Genomic DNA, 10,911 nt, shown 5'->3' on the forward strand with positions numbered 1-10,911 from the left:
AACAGAAGAATAACAGGAGAATATACAACCACGTTACACATAGACAATAAAAAATACAGGACAAGGAACTAACTGAAACTGATGGCTTAAATGCACAGCAAACACTCACTTAGTAACACGGGAAACATATAGGCAGGGGACTGAGGAGAACAGAACCAATTAACAAAATAACATCAAACAGATATATATATATATATGGGCGACATTTGACTCGAGTTAGTTGGGCAAGAAAAAAGATTAAGTCTTTTTGTACCTGCATCAGCAAATTATTCGCAGAAATTTGACACTACCAAGTTTAAGTTTAAATGTTACTTTTGTATATTTATTCATTTATTTAATAATTTACTTAATTTTATTATCACGGGATATGACGTGGACGATATGTGAATCAGTGTCCATCATTTTGCGAGCAACTGGTGATAAAGAAAAATGCCACGTTACAATATTGAAAATATTTCCATTTTAAACCATGAAGGCGAGTTAGTGGATATCACACAAACAATGTGCAAACTTTGCGTGAGAGTTATGCGGGTGAAGAAGTCTCAAACGCCAGTCAATTATTCACTACAGAAAATGAAAGTAAAAACTGGCCGAGCTTTTGGCATCTGACGCTGCATTAATGGCGCATATTCTCTTAGAGACGATAAGAGATGAATCAAATTTATTTTCTTAATATTTCCCTTTTGGCCCATAGTGAGAAAAAAAAAGAGAATTTTTCGTGAATCGAGAAGAATTTCGTGTTAAACAAGTTGTTTTTTAAATGAGGAGTAGCCTATGCTATCTAATCTTTTATTGTCCTCGCAGCGGGTCGGTTATGCAGTGATGTTCTATGATATTGCGGGGCAAATGAAGTGCAATATTAATTTAATAATAAAAGTAGCATAATAATAATAATAATTTAAAGGTGCCCTAGAATTGAAAATTGAATTTACCTTGGCATAGTTGAATAATAAGAGTTCTGTACATGGACATGACATACCAAGAGCATCAAACACCATTGTTTCCTCCTTCACATGTAAATCTCGTGCGTGAAAAACACCACGGAAAAACAGGCGAATCTCAACATAACACCGACTGTGGCGAAACAGTCGGGATCATGTACGCCCCTAACTTTTGCATCCCAGCCCATGTTCAAGGCAGTATTAACGTCGTGGAGTTGCACAGCCGAATCATCAGGCGTTCTGCAGGTATTGTGAAGCATGCAAGCAATGACAATAGCAAAAATGGCAGATGAATCGATGATAACTGTTCATGTTTCATGGTACCATGACATTGATGCAAAAACTTGAGAAAATGAGATCCAGGCAGTCCAGCAATGATTATGTTAGAGATCAAATTTAAATAAGGAATAACACATTTATTAATTGAAAATTATATAGACAAAGAAATTCATTGAGTAATTAATAGTTAATAATAAAATCTAGAGTATTGTAGAATCCAGAGTATTGTATCTAATAGATGAAGATCAGAATATACAGAAAGAAGGAACAAAATTAAGACATTTGCAGAATGAAATGAGAGACAGAAGAGAAGAAGCAGAAGAGCAAAGAAAAGCAAAGGAAAGCAAAGGAAAAAGCTAAACTATCAACAATCATTTTATACCATAAGCATAAGGAAACTTACATCCAACTCAAACTTATGTTTTGGTCTAATAAGAAAAGGTCAAATGGATTTATCCATTATGTCATAGACTGGTCAGATGTCGAAAATAGATGAAAATAGATATGGGGTTGTTGTGACACCCTTAAGGGAATTTTGCAGATCTTACATTATCACATGTCAGCAGTTCTAGAAATGGGCATATTTTGATACAAAAGTACATCGAGTTCAAATGAGCAACTAATTCCGAAAACATCACTTCTGCAGTACTTGGCAGACGTCCAATATCTATCCACAAACGTGTCAATGTGACCTGTCACATTGGAACACTTTGAAGAACAATTGAATATAACAAGCATACATACTCTTAAATATAAAAGAATAATAGCCATAAAGGAGTACAATAAAGAGTAAATACTTGAAAAATATGATGAGGATTAATATATGGAGTAGGAGTACATGAATATATGAAATCAAAAGTAATATTGATAAATCATAAGCCATAAATGATTAACATAAAATATGAATAAAATGCATGAATATGAATATTGACCATTTTGGATCCACCAATATATTTAGTGATATTTGTAAATTGTCTTTCTAAATGTTTTGTTAGCATGTTGCTAATGTACTGTTAAATGTGGTTAAAGTTACCATTGTTTCTTACTGTATTCACAGAGACTAGAGCCATGTCATTATTTTCATTTTTAACCCGAAAACGCTTGTAGTCTGTATAATTCATAAACGCATCTGCATTCTTATCGAGTCTCTCCAACTGTGTGTAGCTTTAGCCCCGTTAGCCTTGCAGCAAACTCATTCAGAATCAAATGTTAGCAAACATCCACAAAATACATGCCATACTTACATGATCTGATATGCTGCATCATCAACAGTTTGTAATGATCCATTTTGAGAGTTATATTGTGAACTTCAGTATTGTTTATGCAATGTGTAATGGAGTCGCGAGCTTGGGGCGGGGAGCACGAGAGTTTAAAGGTGTACACACCCCAAATTAGAGCATTTTTAATTCCACCCCAAAATAGGCAGTTAAAGGGTTAGTTCACCCAAAAATGAAAATTACCCCATGATTTACTCACCCTCAAGCCATCCTAGGTGTATATGACGTTCTTCTTTCAGGCGAATATAATCAGAGTTATATTAAATAATGTCCAGGGTAATCTATGCTTTATACTGGGGGTGGATGGTGCCCCAAATTCTAAAGACAGAAAAAATGCACTCATCCACTATAAAAGAAGTCCACACTGCTCCAGGGGGTTAATAAAGGCCTTCTGAAGTGAAGCGATGCATTTGCGTAAGAAAAATATCCATATTTAAAACTTTATAAACTGTAATCTCTTACTTTTGCTAGCTGTCGTATGCACGTTCACGAGAGAGTGGCATTCCAGCTTGTGACGTAAGACGCACGCGCAGCGTGAGCTCCGGTGAGAATATGCTAGTCTCGCAAGAGACTGTACAAGTTGTGTACAGCAAAGGAAATCCACGTGAAGAAGCAAATTATTTGAGCTATACTCTACATTTTATGTTAAAATACTGATTTCTTGTGAATATCCGGATCGCTTCAACAAAGCTAAAGTCTTGAGATTACGTGCGGCGACATCAAAGGGAGATGCAGAGCACTGTGTGTGACTGGCTGCCGCTTCAAACCTGGATTGTTTGTTTGTATGTTTTGCTGCACTGATCGTATTACTGCTTTATTTGTATTTCTGTCTCACCATTGAATTACTGTGCTTTTCGGATTACTCCAAATCTAACTGTTGGTGCTTTGGACTTGATTATTGACTGCAATTTTTACTGCCTGCAAGTTTTGCCATCAGGCTGCTGCAAGCTCTCTACCCTGTTGCGTCTTCCACTACTTTTGGCTCATCAGATGGGCGAGTTACCGCTCTCTCTATCAGTTGCGCAGTTTGTTTACTGTTTGCTATCTGGGTGTGTTGTCTCCCTCTTAGCCTGCTGTTTTTGGTGATGTGACTTACAGGGTTTGGCTAACATGATTTTCGCTATTGATTGGCATTTACTCTGACAATATAAACATGCCTCGGCCAACAGTTTTTCCGTTTGTTTTGCTGCTGCAGCCTCCTACATCTCCCGGAGTTCCTGGTCGGTAAACTCCGGTTCAAACAAATATGGCCTTGGCTTATATCGAAATCCTCTGACATTTTTCTTAACAAATCCTAGTTTTGTACTTTTAATTTGTGACAGGTGTTTTGTTTTGCTCTCTTCCCTGTGCTTCCGTGTTCGTCACCAGAGCTCACAAAGCGCATGTGTCCTACGTCATAAACTGGGAAGCCACTCTCTCGTTAACATGCGTATGACAGTTAGAGGAAGCTAGAGATTACAGTTTAGAAAGTTTGAAATATGGATATTTTTCTTACACAAATGCATTGCTTCGCTTCAGAAGGTCTTTATTAACCCCCCGGAGCTGTGTGGACTTCTTTTATAATGGATGAGTGCATTTTTTCTGTCTTTAGAATTTGGGGCACCATCCACCCCCATTATAAAGCATGGATTAGCCTGGACATTATTTAATATAACTCTGATTATATTTGTCTGAAAGAAGAATGTCATATACACCTAGGGTGGCTTGAGGGTGAGTAAATCATGGTAATTTTCATTTTTGGGTGAACTATCCCTTTAAAACATGGTATAATAAAAAAATCTATGGGGTATTTTGAGCTGAAACTTCACAGACACATTCTGGGGACACCTTAGACTTATGCCTCGTTTCCACTGAGCGGTACGGTGCGGTTCAGTACAGTTCGGTATGATTCGGATCGGTACACCCTGATCAGGTTTGCGTTTCCACCGCCAACAGTACCCTTACTTGATACGCATGGTGTAGCCGGAAAGTAGTGATCGACGTCAAAGATTAACAAATACAGTAACAAATGTATTACTCATAGTTAGTTCATAAATGAACCTTATTGTAAAGTGTTACCACAAATTAGATAAGATGCTTGAACACACATGTAAGATCCAGACAGGTGAAACAGAATATTTTTGTAAGTTGCATTCATAATGTTACACTAGCTGTGTAGCTGCAGCAGGGATGAGGCAAAATACGGACTTCTAACAAAACCAGGGAATTTATTAAACAAGGAACAGAACAGCGACACAATAATTAACATAAGATAACATCAATATAACATTAAGAATGGACAGGGAGTGCAAGAAGTGAGTCCAACTTAAAGGGAGTGCTAATGACGAGGAACAGGTGCCGGGAATCCAGGGAGAAGCGGGAAGCTGATGAGGGATGTGCAAACAGGTGTGGAGCAAGGAGGATTCTGGGAAATGGAGTCTGGGAAGGCGTGACTGTGACACATAAAGACTTGTTTCTGAAAGAATGATTCAGTGATAGACACATTTTTAACAGTAAATGTGTTGCCACCTAGTGGCGTAACAATGCAATCGATACAGTCGTTATTTGAAGTCCAGTTACTTTCAGAAGGTAATTTATTATACATAAACATCAGCGTTTCTATCTGAATAATAAACTTTTGTATACTTCTGTTATAATTGGAATAGGCCTATTTATCACACAGAAATAATGATACTGTGCGTTTGAAAAGATTGTTTGTGAAGCTGTTTATATCTACACATGGCAACTCTCTTTAGATCAACGGCAGCGCGAACGCAGATTTGAATGTCACGATTTTATTTTTGTCAAAGGTTTAATATACACGGGCGAACCGTTGTCATTTAGGAATTAGATCATGTGGGTGATGAAATCGAGAACGCGATCTTTTAAAGATTAATCATGCAGCGTTGGGCACCCCTCTCTCTCTCTCTCTCTCTGCATTGAAATCTGACGTACATGAGTAGCGCGAGAGCTTTTCAGTGCATTCATTGCTATAATATTCATGATGTGAGATCCTTTAATAGAAACATACGCTCCCTGCACTTCGCCCACCCATCACACCAGAACCGTTTTCAGAACCGAAACTTAGAAATCTTGCACGGTTCCGGTTCTTTTAAAAAAACAGTACCGGTTCCAGATGAGAACCGGTTCTCGGTTCCCAACCCTACCGCTTGGCGTGGTGGACGAACGGGAAAATTGGTAATTATGTGTCCTTCTCCCCCATAATATAGACAAAGATGGTTGGTAATTCTTCGCTGACGCTCCCACAAGAGTGAGATGGTTAGAGTCGATCGGCATCGGCTCAGGTGCTGAAAGGGCGACAGGTGTTACCAAAGACGCAGGATGCAGAGCAGGTTTATGCAGCGAGCATGCAGACAGGTGACACCCAGATGTTTTTTTGGATGAAATTCTCAAGCCCCATGGCATCATCATAAATCATCATCAGTTGACGAATCTCAGTACTTAATCCTTGGTGAAAAGCAATGAGGAGGGTCTCATTCCAGCCACTTAAGGCCGCTAGGGTGCGAAATTGAAGGGCGTATGCACTGATTGAATCTGTACCTTGAAGAAGATTGAAGAGTTGATCATGTACAGAGAGGTTTGATACTTCCTTGAAGTGGCTGATAAATTTCAAAAGGGAGTTGGTAACTTGAGCGTTGGATTGCCACAATGATTGTGCCCACTGCAAAGCTCAGCCGGAGAGGAGAGAGATCATAAACGCCACTCTGGCGCGATCGGTGGTGAAGAGAATAGGCTGCATCTCGAAGTATAGAGAGCACTGCAGAAGAAATCCGTTGCAATCCTCCGCCTCACCGGTGTATGTCGCAGGTCGGGCCATGGGATCGGCAACCGCCGAAGGAGATATTGTTGTGGGAAGCAAGGATTGCTGAACTGCCTGTACCAGATCGGTGAATGGATCCATGTTCGTGCTCGTTGCACTCTGCATATTATAGTGGTCTGGTCTTCTGTCACAAACAGAAGAGGACAGACGAGGTGAGTAATGTAAAACAGTTCTTTATAATGAACAGAGCAGGAACACAAGTAAGGAGCTGGAACGATGGATAGTTTTGCTTAAACTTAGCTGATGGTAATACAGTCTTTCTGGTGCAGGTGATGTGGAGATGAAGCAGACAAATAGATGGGAACCAGGATAACGAAGAAGACAAGACTTAAGAGGAGGATCAGGATTGGGGATCACAGGTAAGTGCTCAAGTGAGTACAGGTGAGTCTGTTTGTCGAGTGACAAGACCAGACACTGAGGTGAAGGGAGTGGTGGTTTATAAAGGGTGCACTGATAATGGTGAACAGGTGCAGGTGATCAGTATTCCGGGGATTGTGAGCGAGTGGGCGGATCTGGTGCTGATGGCTTGGTCGATGGTGTTGCTGACTCTGTGACAGACCTATAAATTGAACACATTGTAAGTCGTTTTGGAAGCATCCGTCAAATGCGTAAATGAAATGACATGGAATTAAGAGAGTTAAATAAGTATTTTAGGGTATTATCTCCCTATCTAATGAAAAACAGGAGAAAACAGTATTTACAAAAGATTTTTCTTCCAGGGGGATTCCGAGGCGTTCCCAGGCCAGCCGAGAGACATAGTCCCTCCAGCGTGTCCTAGGTCTTCCCCCGGGCCTCCTCCCAGTGGGACATGCCCGGAACACCTCCCAAGGGAGGTATCCAGGAGGCATACGGAACAGATGCCCGAGCCACCTCAGCTGGCTCCTCTCGATGTGGAGGAGCAGCGGCTCTACTCTGAGCTCCTCCCGAGTGACCAAGCTCCTCACCCTATCTCTAAGGGAGTGCCCAGCCACCCTACGGAGGAAACTCATTTCGACCGCCTGTTTCCGGGATCTCATTCTTTCGGTCATGACCCAAAGCTCATGACCATAGGTGAGAGTTGGAACATAGATTGACCGGTAAATCGATAGCTTCGCCTCACAGCTCAGCTCCTTCTTCACCACAACGGACTGATACATCGACCGCATTACTGGAGAAGCTGCACCGATCCGCCCTGTCAATCTCCCGCTCCATCCTTCCCTCACTCGTGAACAAGACCCCCAAATACTTAAACTCCTCCACTTGGGGCAGGACTACTCCACCAACCTGAAGGGGACAAGCCACCCTTTTCCGGCTGAGAACCATGGCCTCGGACTTGGAGGTGCTGATTCTCATCCCAGCCGCTTCACACTCAGCTGCAAACCGTCCCAGTGCACACTGAAGGTCCTGGTTTGACGGAGCCAACAGGACAGCATCATTTGCAAAAAGCAGCGACGAGATCCTATGGTCCCCAAACAGGACTCCCTCCGGCCCCTGGCTGTGCTTAGAAATCCTGTCCATAAAGATAATGAACAGGACCGGTGACAAAGGGCAGCCCTGCCGGAGTCCAACACGCACCAGGAACAGGTCTGACTTACTGCCGGCAATGCGAACCAAGCTCCTGCTCTGGTCGTACAGGGACCGGACAGCCCTTAGCAGAGGGCCCCGGACCCCATACTCCCAGAGCACCCCCCAACTGCTTCTTCTTCAGCTTGACGGCATCGCTTACTTCCGGTGTCCACCACCGGGTTCGGGGATTGCCGCCACGACAGGCACCAGAGACCTTACGGCCACAGCTCTGAATGGCCGCGTCGACAATGGAGGCGGAGAACATGGTCCACTCGGACTCCATGTCTCCAACCTCCCTCGGGAGCCGGTCGAAGCTCTGCCGGAGGTGGGAGTTGAAGATCTCTCTGACAGGGGGCTCGGCCAAACGTTCCCAACAGACCCTCACAATACGTTTGGGTCTGCTGAGTCTGTCCAGCTTCCTCCCTCGCCATCGGATCCAACTCACCACCAGGTGGTGATCAGTTGACAGCTCCGCCCCTCTTTTCACCCGAGTGTCCAAGACATACGGCCGGAGGCCCGATGAAACAACCACAAAGTCGATCATCGACCTCCGGCCTAGGGTGTCCTGGTGCCACGTGCACTGATGGACACCCTTATGCTTGAACATGGTGTTTGTTATGGACAAACCGTGACTAGCACAGAAGTCCAATAACAGAACACCACTCGAGTTCAGATCAACTCCCAATCACGCCCCTCCAGGTATCACTGTCGTTGCCCATGTGGGCGTTGAAGTCCCCCAGTAGAACGACGGAGTCCCCAGTCGGAGCACTTTCCAGCACCCCTCCCAGAGACTCCAAGAAGGCGGGGTACTCTGCACTGCCATTCGGCCCGTAGGCACAAACGACAGTCAGAGACCTATCTCCGACCCGAAGGCGCAGGGAAGCGACCCTCTCGTTCACCGGGTTAAACTCCAACACATGGCAGCTAAGCAGGGGGGCTATGAGCAAGCCCACACCAGCCCGCCGCCTCTCACCACGGGCACCTCCAGAGTAGTGGAGAGTCCAGCCTCTCTCAAGGAGTTAGGTTCCAGAGCCCAAACTGTGCATGGAGGTGAGCCCGACTATCTCTAGTCGGTACCTCTCAACCTCCTGCACAAGCTCAGGCTCCTTCCCCCCCAGCGAGGTGACATTCCATGTCCCTAGCACCAGATTCCGCATCCGGGGATTGGGTCGCCGAGGCCCCTGCCTTCGACTGCTGCCCAATCCAAAATGCACCGGCCCCCTACGGTCCCCCCTGCAGGTGGGGAATGAATGAATGAATGAATGAATGAACAACCAAAATTCACACTGCACACAATAGGCAGATCAACAGGCAAGCAAGCAGCAGCAACATGCTGTAGCAAACACACAATAGCACATGTGCAATTGAACAACAGGAAATCGCAAATTAAGGCACTCCAGGGGTCTCATTTATAAACATTGCGTAAGCACAAAATGGGGCTGGAAACACACGTCACTTCCCACGCAAAGGTTGTGATCTAGTAAAAACAAACTTGACGGGAGAATGTGCAAAGTAAACGCTGAGCCATGCGTACGCACGTTCTGGAGACAGAGCAGTTTGGCAACACCGATGGTGAGCTGGACTGACAGACTGACGGCAGATGAAGGAAAACCACTCTAAATACTTATTATGATTCCTAATCATAAATACAGAATGATTTAAACTCTATTTTACATCTGATATACACATTTTTGTAGTGTATTTGTAGTGGATGTGCTACTTTTGATCACTTTTCCTGTGATACACTGTTTTAATAACAGTGAGGCGTGCTAGGCACACATAATTCCTCTTTAAACTAAACTGCAGATCTCATGTTATGAGAAAATACTTCGATATTATGGCAGACACTATCAGATTCGGTGTTTGAATGGGTTGAACAGTCCATTGTCCCGTTTGAATAGGTCCAATGATAATAGCTTACTGTACTGCAGTAAGAGGTGTTGATGTCATGTGAAGGCATCTTCATAACATTATGAAATGTATTTGAAGGATACAACTTGAAGAAAACTGTAAGATTTGCACGTTTCCTTTTTAAAATAGGCTACTTTGTCAGTGATGCACCGAGTCAGACTACACTGCAATAAATAAGTAGACCGATCTGTTTCCACTAAAAATAGCAACATCCTAAATGATATGTTCACATTACTGGCAAAACTGCATAAATATGATTTTTAAAAACAATTAAAATGGAAAAGAATGAGATCAACTCTATTCTAAAAACATTATCTGAGAAGTATTTTATACAATTTTGTTTTTATGGATATTTTGATATATTTATTCTAAAACATAAGGATACTGGATTATTTTTAGCAATGTAATGTGTATGGCACAAATGGCATTTATAGTCCGTATCTCATATTTCCCTAGCGTCTTACCTTTGACAATGTTAAAGATGGTGTCACATGGATGTGAATATGCATGGAAATGATATGCAAATGAGGTTATGCATAGTATAGGCTTTGTAAGCTCCATATATAGTAATTTTCGGGGAGGAGACGGAGTGGAGATACATGTACGCACAATCTTCCGCTGACTGGAATTTCTAAAGGGGTTTTTGCGCAGGTTCTGGTGTACGAATGGTTTTATAAATCTGAAAACTTTTGTGCATACGCAAAATCTAGCTTTTGTATGTACGTACACTTTTAGGATGAAATCTACGTAAAGTTTTATCCCATTCAGATCTGGAGATCACTTTCGTGGGATCTAATCCTGTGAAAAAAAGAGCAGATTTGATTTTGAAAAAAAAGCTTTATTACAAATAACCAAAATACATTATTTTACAAAATCACACCACAATTTATTTAAAAAAACATAAAATTAAAAAAATAATAATAATTCATCATCAACAATTGTACACAAAACATTACAACTACACCATTTCAAATCAAAAATAGAAAGATCACTCATAGCTTTGTAAAATCTAAAGTCAATCAAAATTCTTGTATTAAATAAAGACTTAAAAACAACAATAACATCATCATTGCCCCTTTGCTCTATTTTACTTTTCCTACTCATGTAGATTGCCAGTTTGGCTTGCCCAATAATAAAA

This window comes from Ctenopharyngodon idella, chromosome 22 (assembly GCF_019924925.1).
Source record: "Ctenopharyngodon idella isolate HZGC_01 chromosome 22, HZGC01, whole genome shotgun sequence".
NCBI lineage: Eukaryota > Metazoa > Chordata > Actinopteri > Cypriniformes > Xenocyprididae > Ctenopharyngodon > Ctenopharyngodon idella.